General features: G+C 44.3%; 1 protein-coding gene across 1 annotated transcript in view; it reads left to right on the forward strand.

Moving 5' to 3' along the window:
* The first annotated feature begins 2,291 nt into the window (after positions 1–2,291).
* The window catches only part of mapre3 (microtubule associated protein RP/EB family member 3), a 67,913-nt gene continuing 55,117 nt past the window's right edge, over positions 2,292–15,087 (forward strand). Inside the window, exon 1 of the mRNA XM_033021468.1 lies at positions 2,292–2,381. The gene's annotated coding sequence lies outside the window, so the exon portion shown is untranslated. The remainder of the gene's footprint in view (positions 2,382–15,087) is intronic.

The following is a 15,087-nucleotide window of genomic DNA, read 5'->3' on the forward strand; positions in this document are numbered from 1 at the left end:
CTTTCCCGGAGACGCGCCCGGGGCTTCAGCGGCGGGCGCAGCGTGGACTCTCGGCGTGGAGCGGGCGAGCCCTCGCTGGGGCTCGCTGGAGGGGAGCGCTCTGTTTCGCTGGCCCGGGGCAGCCTGAAGCAGCGGTCTGCACAGCACCAGCTGGCGCGGCGTCCGCAGCCCGGGATCCCTCGTGGGGGACCCGGGGGAAGAAGAAGCCATCACTGCCGGCCCGCGGCCAACTTCTACCGCGGGCCCGGCGTGGACTTACCATCATCCCTGGAGGGGGAGCTTCGACCGCCGACCCTGCAGTCTGCGGTGCTTCTGTCTGCGGCGCGGCAGGGACTTTAAATCTTCGACCGCCGGCCTGCGGCCTACACCAACTTAAAGCCGCGGTCTCCGGTGGGGAAGAGCCGACTCTGGACTTACCTGGACTTGTACCTTGTCCTTTTACCATCTGGACGCCCGCAGCAACGGCTGCGGAGGGTTGAGGTCCCGACCACGGGGGAAAATGGAGGAGGACTGGCCAATTTTGTGTGCCTTCCGCCACAGTGATGAATGCTGTGGTGGATGTTTATGTTAAATTTTTATTGTGTTTTTGTGTGTGTTCTTTATAATTGTACCGCTGCTGACATATTGATTTCACTTGCACTTATGTGCAATGTGACAAATAAACCGTATTGTATTGTATTCTCTTCCAGTGTTCTCCCTCCTTATAATCAATCTGAAGACGGATCCGACACAAAATGTCACTAGTCCATGTTCTCCAGAATTCTGCCTGACCCATTGATAGTTCCTCCAGCACCCCCCACCCCCACAAATAGAAGATACTGTTTGCATCGGGAAGAAATCCATCCATCTACCAGCCTTTAGTTTGTGTCTCAGCTGGCGTACTCAGGTTTGCGAGCACTCGGAAGAGACTCGCAAAGTCAACCATGAATTTATCACCTGAAAAGATTTAATGAGCAAGGAAAGCGTCTAGTGTGTGCAGCCACTATTCAAGGAACGAAATACGATCTTTCATGTGCTGTCGGTAAGGTAGCTGGCTGCAAGTTACGTTTCACATTTGCATTTGTAATACCAACATTATTGCATGTGGCTAGATTTTTTTTAAAATATCAAAAGTGACTCAATACTTCACGACCTGTCTGCTCTCACTTTGTTGCTGGCGATGTTGCGGATGACACGAAGCTGGGGGGCAGTGTTAGCTGTGTGGAGGATGCTAGGAGGCTGCAAGATGACTTGGATAGGCTGGGTGAGGGGGCAAATGCATGGCAGATGCAGTATAATGCGGATAAATGTGAGATTATCCACTTTGGTGGCAAAAACAGGAAAGTAGATTATTATCTGAATGGTGGCCGATTAGGAAAGGGGGAGATGCAACGAGACCTGGGTGTCATGGTACACCAGTCATTAAAAGTAGGCATGCAGGTGCAGCAGGCAGTGAAGAAGGCGAATGGTATGTTAGCATTCATAGCAAAAGGATTTGAGTATAGGAGCAGGAAGGTTCTACTGCAGTTGTACAGGGTCTTGGTGAGACCACACCTGGAGTATTGCGTACAGGTTTGGTCTCCTAATCTGAGGAAAGACATTCTTGCCATAGAGGGAGTGCAGAGAAGGTTCACCAGACTGATTCCTGGGATGTCAGGACTTTCATATGAAGAAAGACTGGATAGACTCGGTTTGTACTCGCTAGAATTTAGAAGATTGAGGGGGGATCTTATAGAAACGTACAAAATTCTTAAGGGGTTGGACAGGCTAGATGCAGGAAGATTGTGCCCGATGTTGGGGAAGTCCAGAACAAGGGGTCACAGTTTAAGGATAAAGGGGAAATCTTTTGGGACCGAGATGAGGAAAACTTTTTTCACACAGAGAGTGGTGAATCTGTGGAATTCTCTCCCGCAGAAGGTAGTTGAGGCCAGAGTTCATTGGCTATATTTAAGAGGGAGTTAGATGTGGCCCTTGTGGCTAAAGGGATCAGGGGGTATGGAGAGAATGCAGTTACGGGATACTGAGTTGGATGATCAGCCATGATCATATTGAATGGCGGTGCAGGCTCGAAGGGCCGAATGGCCTACTCCTGCACCTATTTTCTATGTGCTGCAGTTGGCCTGCTGCTGGCCATCTAATGGTGCGCACCGGCAGATGCAGCCACCTGCACGAGCGTGGGCTCGCGGGGGTGGGGGGTTGTGTGCGCGCGGGCGCGGACAGGGGCGGGTGAGTGCGCGCGCTTGACGCCCACCGGAGTCAGTGCCGCAGCGCTTGGGTTCGCGCGCGCCCCCCCCCCCCCCCCCCCGCGGGCAGGCCGGAGCGCGCATGCGCAGTGCGGGCTCGGTGCGCTGCGTTAATAGGGAGACGGCGGCCTGAGTGTGGCTTCAGACCTGCGGCAAACAGTGAGTCCCGCAACTCGTCCGTCCGCCCCCCTTCTCTTCTCTTCTCTTCCCTCCCCGCTGCCTCCTCCTCCCCATCTCCGCCATGCTTCTCGGCGATTGGGGTGGGGGGAGGTGAGGGGGCGGTGTGTTTCCTTCCCCCCCCCCGCTCCGTCACCCTGGGCTGGGCTGGGCTGCTCTGCGTTACATAACAGCGCGGCGGCCCCGCACACAGTCGGTGCCGTTCAAAAATAAACGGCAGCTTCGGGCGTCGACAGCAGCGAGGCCGCCCGCAGCCCTGTCCTGTCCTGTCCTGTCCCTGCCCCGGCTCATCACTGCGCCATCCGAGCACTCCGCCATCCACTCCCTCTGCCCCGAACACCTGCTGCTCCCGCCCGGCGCCCGGCCTCCTGCCCAAGATCCCCTATTCGCCCTCTTCTCTTGCCCCCTGTTCCGCGCCATTCTCCCCTTTTATCCTGTTCCCAATCCTCCCCCCATCTCCTGCCTCGATGCCACCATCCTCTATCCCAATCCCCCTCGTCCTGCCTTTGATCCCTCCTCCTGCCCTTATCCCTGCACTTCCCCTGCCTTCGATTTCCCTCTGCTCCTTACATCAATTCCCTCCTCCTCATGCCTCTCGATTCCTCTCCCCTCCCTCCTTCTGCCCCAGCCTCCAAACCCCTTCACCCCCCCCCCCAGTTCTCGAATTCCCCCTTACTCCTCTCCCCGCAGCCCCCTCCTGTCTCTGCCTATCATGGCCCCTGAACCCCCACCCACCCTCTTTTTCCTGCAAACTCCTTTCCTAACATTGCCCTGGTTGCTGATCTAGATGCCCATATAAGCCAGTTCCGTTTGCATGCATTAGGCCCAGAACCCTCTGAACCTTTTCTATTCACGTGCGCCTATCCAATTGTTTTTTAAATGTTGTTATTGTGCCTGCCTCAACCACTTTCTCTGACAGCTGGTATCATTTATGTACCTCTTCTGTGTGAAGAAGTTGCCAATCCAGTCCCTTATTAATTTTTTCCCCTTACCCCTTAGAGATCTATACTCTTGGTTTTTGATCTTGGGGGAAAAAAGACTATGAATTTGAGGAAAGGTTTACTATACTGGATCCAGGAATTATTGTTTTACTCTTAAGAAGAGAATGCAAATCGATCTGATTGCAATTTAAAAGGATTCTTACTGGGCCTCACATCATCGATGTAGAGTTGATGTTTTCCCTTGCAGGCGAGTTCTAGAACCAAGAGTAAGAATCTCACAATACTGAGTAGCTTCTTTGGGACTGGAGAGGAGAGGAATTCTCTAACTTGGAGGTCTTTGGAAGCTCAGCAATTGAGTTTATTTTAAACAGAAATTGATAGACTGCTGAATCTTAAAGGAATCAAGTGATACAGAGGAAGGCAGGAAATGGTCCTGAAGTGGAACTTGATTTTATTGAATGGCAGAAGAGACACAAAGTGCCATATTGCCAACTTATGCTGGGTTGTTTACATAAGTATCAAAAGGATTTTTTGAAAAATGATCTTAGAACCCTGTTAAAGCAGATAAAAACAGAAAATGCTGGAAGTATTTTGTAAGTCGAGCAAGATCTGTGCGAAAAAGAATCAGCTGAGTGAGGCAAGGCCTTGTGATAGAGATATTTTGCTGAACATTTGTGTTCCTGCTCGTAATTGTAGTTTAATGAAGAGATTTCAAAATGAAATTATTTGGTAATTGTAGACTGCTCTGGTGCATACTGCTCTAAGTGGCATACTACTTGAATATGCACATTTCTCATTTATTTAAAAATTAAAACCATAATCACTAGAGGAAAAATGCAGTGATATTGGAGGAAGTCACTTTTTGGTTGAGGTTATTTTATCTATAATGAATCCCCATAACTGCATATATTTAAAACTGAAAACAGAAACTGAGTCCATACTTTCAATATCGTCAATGACGTAGAATAAATAGTTACAATTTGGCTTATTTTGTTTATTCTGAATGTATTTGTAGTACAAAGTTAAAATGATGTTTATGAACTGGTTTCTGCTTTCCGCAAGTCTATTTATTAGCTATAAGTTTATTGTTAGCTATTGTTCTTTTTTGACAAACTTAACACGGGTATTTAAATAACTAACTGTGGATAAACAGAACATTGGAAATTTATATCTGGATCTTACAATATAAATAGGATTTCTGAAGGCTAGTTAGAAAAAATACAAATTACAAGATGAAACTTAGCCAAAGGATAGGTCCATTCCATAGAGCCTGTACCACCATTCAGTGCAATTAAGGTTGACCTCATTTTGATACCAGGTTTCTACACTCTTTCAATATTGTTTGATGCCGTCTAAAATGCATTTATCAACTGGTCATGGAAAATCCTGCAAGTTCACCGTTCTCTGTGTGAATTTTTTTCAGCCCAATAATGTAATTATTTCAGGCTTTGTTTTGTGAACACTGTCAACACCAGTCCAAGTACTCATTGAGGATTCTTGCCTTGCCTTGCACTTCTAACGATATAGCGCAGGATGAATGATCACCAACTGTGCTGTAGCCTCTATGGTTTAGTCTGTGAAACTATTTTATGATGGAGCTTGAACTCTGGAACATCTGAGCAGGTCTTTAGAGGAAGTGATCCTCAAACATGATATGAATTGGAACTGTGTGTAGCAAAGGTCGCAAAGAGGTAATTTGAGCATATTTTCTATGGAGTATCAGAGACAGGAAGGAAAGTTATGACTTTTTCAGTCTTTTTTTAAAATGTGTAATGTGCTAGCCACAGAAGCACATCTACAATCACATATTACAATCGCTCCACACTCTTAAAACTCTATTCCTACAGCAACATTTCTTTCTTAACTGATTTACTTTGCACTAAACATTATTCCCTTATCATGTATCTTTACACTGTAAATGGCTCGATTGTAATCATGTATTGTTTTTCCGCTCTTGATAGCACGCAACAAAAGCTTTTCATTATACACCAGTACATGTGACAATAATCTAAACTGAACTGTTTATTTAAATTTGGAGCTTATCAACGCAATTCAGGTTTAATTGAATGAAATTATTTTTAAATGTGCTTGAGTTAAAACCTCTTGGAAATGTCACCAAGCACATGGAACTTGTGCATTTTTCTTGTGCTGGAACTGTTATCCACAACATATATATGTATTCAAGTTTCTATGTATTTAGAGATTCTATTTGGGGGGGAAATGATTTCTGTGTACTCTAGGTGTGACTCTGAATACCATTTTATGTCTATAATTCTTTAGAAACTTGAGCATGAAAATCTCCATTCTAATTCTGAAGGCTGCACTAAAGAAACATTCATCTTTCAGATTACTATCTAAATGGCATCGTTGGGAAAAGGGGAAGTACAACGGGATCTGGGGGTCCTTGTACATCAGTCTATGAAAGTAAGCATGCAGGTACAGCAGGCAGTGAAGCTGGCCTTTATAACAAGAGGAATCGAATATAGGAGCAAAGAGGTCCTTCTGCAGTTGTGCAGAGCCCTAGTGAGACCACACCTGGAGTATTGTGTACAGTTTTGGTCCCCTAATTTGAGGAAAGACAATCTTGCTATTGAGGGAATGCAGCGTAGGTTTACAAGGTTAATTCCCGGGATGGCGGGACTATCATATGCTGAGAGAATGGAGCAGCTGGGCTTGTCACTCTGGAATTTAGAAGGATGAGAGGGGATCTCATTGAAACATATAAGATTGTTAAGGGTTTGGACGCTAGAGGCAGGAAACATGTTCCCGATGTTGGGGAAGTCCAGAACCAGGGGCCACAGTTTAAGAATAAGGGGTAAGTCATTTAGAAAGGAGACGAGGAAACACTTTTTCTCACAGAGAGTGGTGAGTCTGTGGAATTATCTGCCTCAGAGGGCAGTGGAGGTGGGTTCTCTGGATGCTTTCAAGAGAGAGCTAGATTGGGTTTTTAAAAATAGCAGAGTCAGGGTATATGGGGAGAAGGCAGAACCGGGTACTGATTGGGGATGATCAGCCATGACCACATTGAATGGTCATTTGGCTCGAAGGGCCGAATGGCTTACTCCTGCACCTATTGTCTATTCACCTGGGAAATTGAATCAAGGCAGAATTGTCTCCAATGTACAAGCCAATATTTATCCTTCTGTGAATATGCAGGGTTTGGGTACTTTGGGAAATGGCAGGTGTCTGTAAAAGATTGGGCTTCACTGATGGTGACAATACATTGCAAGGTGCTGGAGACCCATGTGACCCAGCTGTTGCCAATAAGTCTGGACCTCTGAAGAAGCTCCAAGAAACTTTGGCCCATGTGACCCACCTGTTGCCACTAAGTCTGTGTTCCTAAAGAGGTTTTTGTTATGTTTCAATACATTGACGCTTGTTCCGTGTCTGTGATTGGTATGGGGAGTTTTATGATTCTACTTTGTTTCTGTATCTTCCAGCTGGTATCTGTGATTGGTCCAGAGGGGTTGCCTCACTGAATATGTTTCTACTTTGTTTCTGTGTACTGAATAGGTGCCGTGATTGGTTTGTAGGGGTTGCCTCCCCCTGTACTTTCGTGCCGTTAGTTTCCCGCCACTGTTTAAGGATATATAAGGGTGCTTGTTTCGTTGGGGCTTGTCGGTTGTCTTTCCTTATGTTCTGTTTACGCGAGGCTGCTGAGGGCTCGGGTGAGTGGATCCGAGGCCGGCCCCGCGGTGTTGTATAACAAAGAAAGAATAGTTTGGACTCCAGTGTTCGACTCAGTGGTTTACTGAACCAGATTTCCCGGATTACAGTGAATACATTTAAAAAAACTTGTTTGGACATAAAACACTTTGAGGCGCATTAGATTGTGAAAAGTATTTAATGCTTAAAATTATCAGAAGTTGTACACATCCATTGTACAAGATAGCATGAGAAACATTTATGAATACTTGTTTTTGAATGGCTGTGTTAGGTTCCCCGCAAATGTATTATTTTACTTTTCGTAGTGGATATGCTTCCCACAAGTAGACCTTGTAAAACTAGAAGTGTGTGTATGGTTAATATCACATAAAACACATTTGGAAATCATGTTGTCAAATCATATTTATCATCCTAGGTTTAAATGTCTGCTGCTTTTTTAGTTTTAGTTATGGTTAATGGACCTAATGTGGATTCTGGCAGATGTAGTTGTGTAATTAACTGGGACAATAACAAGGCTTCATTCTCATAGTTTGCTATTTGGACAGAAGAATCGGAGCAGGTCAATTAGCCCCATCACCCGATTCACTATACATTTAAAGGAAGGCTCATCCATAACTCCATTCAATTTACACACTTTGGGTACAGACTTATATTTTGATAGTTATGTGACTAGAAATGGAAATCAAGTAAGAATAATGAAAATCATGAAGAATAGTTTTCTATTTCTGCATTTAATTTTGAAATTCTCCATTGTGCTATGCACCTTGGTTGAAACTGGGAACATGATTAACATCACATTTTCACTTGAGATACCTGCTTACACATAAATCAATGTTTACAGATTCCAGGGAATACAACCCTTGTTTCTGTAATTTCTACTTGTGGTGTGGTCATTACTACTACTGGATTCTTGCTTTAGAAGAATAAAATGATAAATTATGCTGATGTTGTGAGAGGTTGTACATACAGTGCCAGGTGTGTCAATGATTTGGGAGAATTCTAAGCAGTTCTGAGCATCACACCTTAGGAACAATACATTTGGTCTTGGAGGAAGTGTAGTGTAAATTTAACAGAATAATACCTGTATAACTAAGGATAAATTATAATAATGTGACATTTGGAAAGTTACAGGTGTTGAGTTTTGAAGAGAATAGTGGGAACTGATAAGATAGCAGCAATTATTTCTGTTGGTTGGTGAGCCTAAGAGTTAAAGTCAAGGTAACAGGCTGAGAAATTAGAACCAGGCATCTTACTACTGAAGTCAGGAATTCCTTCTGTTGGGGTTGTTGGGGAAAAAAAATTGTGAACAATTAAAGTGATGCTGATTGTTAATTTTAAATCTGAGATTGATGATTTTTTGATAGGTGGAGTTATGAGGGATCTGGGAAAAGGAAGTTGCGGAGGATCCACAATCCCATTGAATGAGAGAATAGGCTTGAGGCCAAAATAAATACTTTGGGTTATGTGTGTCAATATAATAAGCAACAAAGTGATCCAAATATTCTGATTGCTGCATTGGCTACCTCAGTTTGTATGTAAAGTCTTATACTTTTCATACAGTTTCCTCTATTGTGAAATTTGTTTTTCTGAACTTTTTTTGTCGGCAATTTTCTCATTGATCAAAAACAATCCATATTTGATTATCAATTACAAACAGTAAATTGAAAATACATACTTCAGTTATCTCAATTCTGTTTTCACATTTGGTTTTTAAAATATTACATGATAGAATTGAGCTTTAAAGAACAAGTAAGTTGAGCTTTAAAGAACAATTATTTTGGCATGAGTGCAGGTGAGAATTGACCTTCACTCCCCTATGCAGCAGATTATCCAAACTGTCACCATACCCAAATCATTGCTTTTGGAGCCAAATCTGAGTATGTGTAGAATAGTAGAAACAGGTTTTGAGGATTTGCATCAGTCATGTAGAAAGAAGGTTTCGAGGTGAAGTCCTGTGAGCTTGTTCATACTATGCACTTGTATACTCAATAGACTTGTACTTCTTCCCTAACTTACAACAACGATCAACTGAGTTTTGAAAAACTAGGTATTCTCTGTATAGCAATGTTACAAAATTTTGAGATTTAAAAAATCAAGTCTGTAATTTATCCCATCAGATAAAGCATAAAAAGAAGTTTAATTTAACACCTAATTCACTTTCATATCTCAAGTATTAAAAAAGTTATGGCCATTTTCATACTGGGAAATTAGCATCTTGTTCCCTATTGATTTTCTATGGACATAACAAAAAAGCTGTGATCGTGGACAGTCAAAAGCCCATAACCTTCTTAAAAATTAAGAGAACTGAATGAAATTTTCAGTTATCGTAGATTGAACCATTCTGAAACAAATATAAAATAATCTTACTTGGATGACCTGAAATTAAAGCATATAATTAGTTAGTTACCCAAGTGTAGCTAATTTCAAACTTCAATTACTAGATCTAAACATCTATCCATTTCTTAATAAATGATTAACATTTTTAAATAGCCTAAGTGTCCAAATAATATTCATAAATAATTCACAATAAAACATGATTTTTAAATCTCATTTACATTAATTTATAGGCCAAATGGAAGGAATTTAGTGTTTAATTGCTGTAAATTAAAGTCCATTTTAAATCAGCTTTCTAGTGGGTTCCTGTGAACGCGCTGGTTTAGAACGTTCGCATTGCGATAGATTTGTGCCCCCAAATGCCCAGAAAAATACTGCGGGATATAATGCGCCCAAAATGAGCTACTCGCAATATTAAACTTTGTATAAAGGGATCTTAAGAAGCCCTTTTTAATGTAAAAATAAGCAGCCTACCTTCTGTTATTTGCTCTATGCGACCCTGACAGCTGCCGGTGGTCGCGGGTTTAGAGATTGATTTTTAAACTACTATAACTATTATACGAGGCCTTTAAAACTAATAATAGCTTTTGCGACGGGGTCTTCCAGCGATTTTTCGTTAATAATTAACTAGGCTGAACATCTTCGATTTGAACAGCGTAGCGAAAATCGCGTTTTAAAACCCGCCCCAATCTAAACGGCGCCACTCACCCATAGCCCCTAACTGCGCAGGCGCGGCTCATTTCCCCTCATCCCCGAGCACACTCTCCCCCTCCTCATGTGTGGAAGGGGAGGAAGGGAGGGGGGGGGGGGGAGGAGGGGTGTGTGTGGATGGGGAGGTGTAGGAGGGGATGTGTGGGAGAGGGAGGTATGACGGTGGCGTGGGATGGGGTGGGGGGGAGGTGTGTATGTGGGCGGGAGGGGGGGGAGTGGGGGATGTGTGGGCGGGGGTCTGTGATTGGGTGGGGCGTGTGTGAGGGGGAGTAGGGATGTGGAGGGGAGGGGTTTTGGGGCGGAGGGGTGTGCAGGTGGGGTGTTTGGGGCGGAGGGGTTTGTGGGGGCGGGGGGATTGTGGGGGGGGAGGGTTTTATGGGTGCGGGGGGGTGGTGGGGAGGAGAGGTGTGTGAGTTGGGGGAGAGGGGTGTGTGGGCGGGGTGAGTGAGCTCAGAGAAAAGACGGGGGAAGAGGCATGGGGAAGAGATGGGCATCAAGGGGGAGGAGGGGAGGAGCCTGCGAGGGGGACCAGAGGGGTAGTGGCTGGAATTGGCGGTGCGATGGGGATTCACAGCGGGCGCTGGTCACTAGTCGTTCTTCTCCACCGGGATCAGAGTCTCCACTTTCCGTTTGGTGACATCTCCGACTATGGGCTGGGTCTCCGACGCTGGGCTGGGTCTCAGACTCTGGGCTGGCTGGGTCTCCCAAGCGGGGCTGGGTCTCCCAAGCTGGGATGGGTCGGGTCTCCGATGCTGGGCTGCTTGGGGCTGGGCTGCTTCGCGAACCGTTTTTGCGCAAATAGAAAGACTGCCAAACCGGAAGATAACAAGATCAGAGTTTTAGTTATGTATAGATAGAAGATACCATTTAGCATCAAGTTAAGAAAAAAAAATAATTTTCATGAAAAGTGCAGTTATTTTTGGCAGTAAAGTAATAGACAATTTAGCTCTAAAGAAAGTTGCCTCTGTTTTGCATATATGTGCGTTATTTTAGTGCAGTAGGCTCTGATCCAACAGTGCAGTATAATATCTGCAGTGACAGATTGTTGATTCGAAATTTACAGTATAAAACGATACAATTTCAACTTTCCTAGTTGATTTAAAAGGTTTCCTAAGAAATTAATAAGCTGCTTCTGTAATATTAAATGTAACGTTTATCATTCAATTTCATTTAATTAGTTTGACTTCTTTGATATTAAAGAAAATTTAAGGCCATTAAAATGTCATGTATTAAAATAAATTTTATCGAGGCAAAATTGGATTTGGTTTGATATGTTTTGGTGCTGCAATGAATTGCAGAATTGCTACCGACTCTTGCTAATGCTTCTATCAACAAATGAAACAGGCCACTAATTCATCTAAAATTGCACTGCTGTTGCTGACGTGGCTGAAAAAAGTTTCAGTTCAGCCTGCATTTAACGTGATTGAAAGGTTTGCTTTCAACAATCATTGAGCTAACTTTCAAAAGGTACATGCACTTTTGTACCAGGGAAATGAAATTATTGAAGTGCTGTTGATTGACATTAAACCTAAAACGGAATTCCACTAAAAGGCACGTGCAGTTGGATTCATCCGTGTTTCCAAAGTTGGAGATTTTTTTAAATGTTCAAATTATTAGTTGATTTTCTTTTCAGGTGAGTATTAGAAAGGACTCAATTTTGCAAACATGAATGATTATCAATGTGACCCAAAAAGCTGGACATTTTATTGCCTTTTGGTCATGAAATGTGTCATTTTTAAAAATTAATAATTATGCAAACTGATGATATCACATATGGTCAGTGATTAATCTCATCCAAGAATAAAGACTAATTTGAGTGACAGTCTGATTTTTTGTTTTGATGGTGCAACATTCAGAGACCAATAAAATTAAAAAATAACGGAATGAACAGCAAAATCAAGGGTATGATTTTTGTCCTGCTTTGAATTGGGCATTATTTCGGACAAAATGTTTTTAAGGAAACAACAATTGTTTTGAGCAGGGAAAATAACTTTTCTCATAAATGCAGCCTGACTATCCTCCTCCTTGGCTGTAGATAGATGAAGTTTGTGATAGTCTGACTTGAGATGCCCAATCCTGTTGTAATCTAGTTGCTTAACTGAAGTTTTATAAGTTGAACCTCATTCAACTTTGCAAATGCATTTGTTAGCAGCTTCTTCTCCTTTCTGATGGCAACTGTTACTGAGATTGTTTTGTTAATCTAAAGCAGGGGTCGGCAACCTTTTCTGCCAAGGGGCCAGCGCATATGTTTGTAAGCGGATGGCGGGCCACATCTATCACGTGTACACCAGGATCCCGCCCCGGATGGCAAGCATCAAATCACGTGTTCACATAGATCCCGTCCCTTCAAGGACGCCACCCGGAGCACTAAGCTCAAATATCTTACTCGCTCGTCCCCGGCCTACTGACAACCCCGATCCCGACAGTGAAGCCCAGACACAGAAGGTGCGCGGCCATGCAGGCAGCTTTGCGCAGGATGCAGTACAGCCAAATCACCTTCCAGGTACCGGAGGTAGAAAAAAATGCTGGAGAAACTCACCAGCATTATTTTCTACCTTCGATTTTTCCAGAATCTGCAGTTCTTTCTTAAACATTCCAGGTACCGGAGATGACTGAAGTCTGCGGGCCGGATGATTTCGGGCTACGGGCCGGATTCGGCCCGGGGGGCGTAGGTTGCTGACCCCTGGTCTAAAGACTGAGAAAAAATTTACTTGATTTGTCTTTTCAAGTTGAATCCTCGAGGTCCACCTTTCACAAATTGTAGGCTTTTGATGTTTCAGAAGTAACAGAGAAGGAGTTAAAGGAGGTCTGTTCATCTACTAATCAGGGAGAATATCACATCAGCATTTAGAGAGGACATGCTGGAGGGTTCACCCACGAAGGTAGTATGGGTAGAGCTAAGAAAATAAGACGGGTGCAATCACTCTAGTGGGATTGTACTATAGTCCTCCCAGTAACCAGTGGGAGATCGAGGAATGGACATGTGGACAGATTACAGAAAGATGCAAAAGCATCATCATTATCTTAGTGGCTCTCTAACATCCCCGATATAGACTGGGACTACTTCAGTACGTAATGCTCCGATGGGGCAGAATTTGTTAGGCTTATCCAAGAGGTTTTACCTAAAACTGTCCAACTTGAGAAGGGAACATACTGGACCTTGTGTTGGGAAACGAGCTTGACTAGATGGCGGTGTTTTGGTGGAAGAGTATTTTGGGGACAATTATGACAACTCTATAAGTTTTAAGATTGTTTTGAATGGGGATAGACTGGACCTTGGGGGATGGTAATAAATTGGAGTGAGACAGATTACGGTGCGATAAGAGTAAATTGCAAGCAGTTATTATTAGGTAAGTCCATATGTGACACATGGGGAAAAAACACGCATTAAGTGGTGGGGTAACTCAGCAATCTCTGAAGAACATGGATAGGAGATGTTTTGAGGTTGGAACCCTTTGGTGGGTGGGAGGGGCTAGAAGAGAGGAGGGGCAGAACAAAGGCTGGCAGGAACCGTTGCGCACCATCTCCTCTGACCTCCCCCTTTCTGATACGTAACAGTCTGTCCTCAGTAAAGGCCGCACCTTTGTTCCCCTCCGCCCCCACTTCAACGAGTTCCGGACCCGCCACGATATAGTGCTCTTCCGTCGCCTCTACCTCCGTGCCTTTTTCTATGGGAAGGAGACCTCACCACCTAGTGATGAGCCCTTCTCCCATCTCCACCGGACCACCTCCTCTTGGACTCCCCCAGATGGCCTTCGACCTTTTCATTTCCAACTGCCGGCGGGACATCAACCGCCTCAACTTTTTCATTCTCCTTACTTACTCTAACCTCTTCCCCCCTGAATATACAGCCCTCCACTCACTCTGCAGCAACCCCAACTTAATAATCAAACCTGCTGACAAGTGAGGTGCCCTGGTAGTCTGGCACTCTGACCTCTAGGCCAGGCGACAACTCTCAGGCACCTCCTCCTACTTATCCTTGGACCATGACCCCACAGACGAGCACCAGACCGTAATATCACACACCATTTCTGATTTCATTACTTCCGGCTCTCTGCCTTTCAAAGCCTCCAACCTTATCATTCCCCAACCCCGTACGACCCGATTTTATCTTCTCCCCAAAATCCAAAAGCAGAACTGTCATGGCAGACCCATTGTTTCTGCTTGTTCGTGTTCCACCAAATTAATTTCCACATACGTCGACTCCATCCTATTTCCCTCCCTACCTTTGTCTAAGACACCTCACACGCTCTTCGTCTCTTCTTTTTCCAGACCTGCACTCCCTCATCATTATGTCTAGTCACTCTACACCTCCAACCCCGACCAGGAAAGTCTTAAAGCCCTCCATTTCATCCTCGACCGCAGAACCAGCTAATTTCTGTGTACTAATGCTCTCTTCTGGTCCTTACCCTCAACAACTTCTCCTTCGACTCCTCCCACTTCCTCCAAATCCAAGGCGTAGTTATGGGCACTCACATGGGTCCCAGCTATGCCTGCCTCTTTGTAGGGTACATCGAACAATCACTGTTCCAGGCTTACACTGGCCCTATCCCCGAAATCTATCTCCACTATATTGACGACTGCATTGGTGCTACCTCTTGCACCCATGCAGAACTCACTGACTTCATCAACTTCACGCCTAATTTCCATCCTGCACTCAAATTCACTTGGACCATATCCGACATCTCCCTACCGTTTCTAGATCTCACCGTCTCCATCACAGGAGATAAACTATTGACTGACATCTATTACAAACCCACTGACTTCCATAGAAAAAAAAGGAAGGGTCTTGACCCGAAACGTCACCCATTCTCACCAGAGATGCTGTCTGTCCCGCTGAGTTACTCCAGCATTTTATGTCTACCTGGCTTGTAACAGGTTGATACAGAGGGTGGTGGTCGTGGGGGGGTTGGACAAAGGCAAATTGTGAGACAAAAAGATTGAGGAGTAGCTTTACCAAACGTTGTAAGTTACCCAAGTGAAATATGAGGTACTGTTCCTAACATTTGCCGGTGTGCCTTCACTCTGTCAATGAG

The sequence above is a fragment of the Amblyraja radiata genome, chromosome 5 (genome assembly GCF_010909765.2).
Source record: "Amblyraja radiata isolate CabotCenter1 chromosome 5, sAmbRad1.1.pri, whole genome shotgun sequence".
NCBI lineage: Eukaryota > Metazoa > Chordata > Chondrichthyes > Rajiformes > Rajidae > Amblyraja > Amblyraja radiata.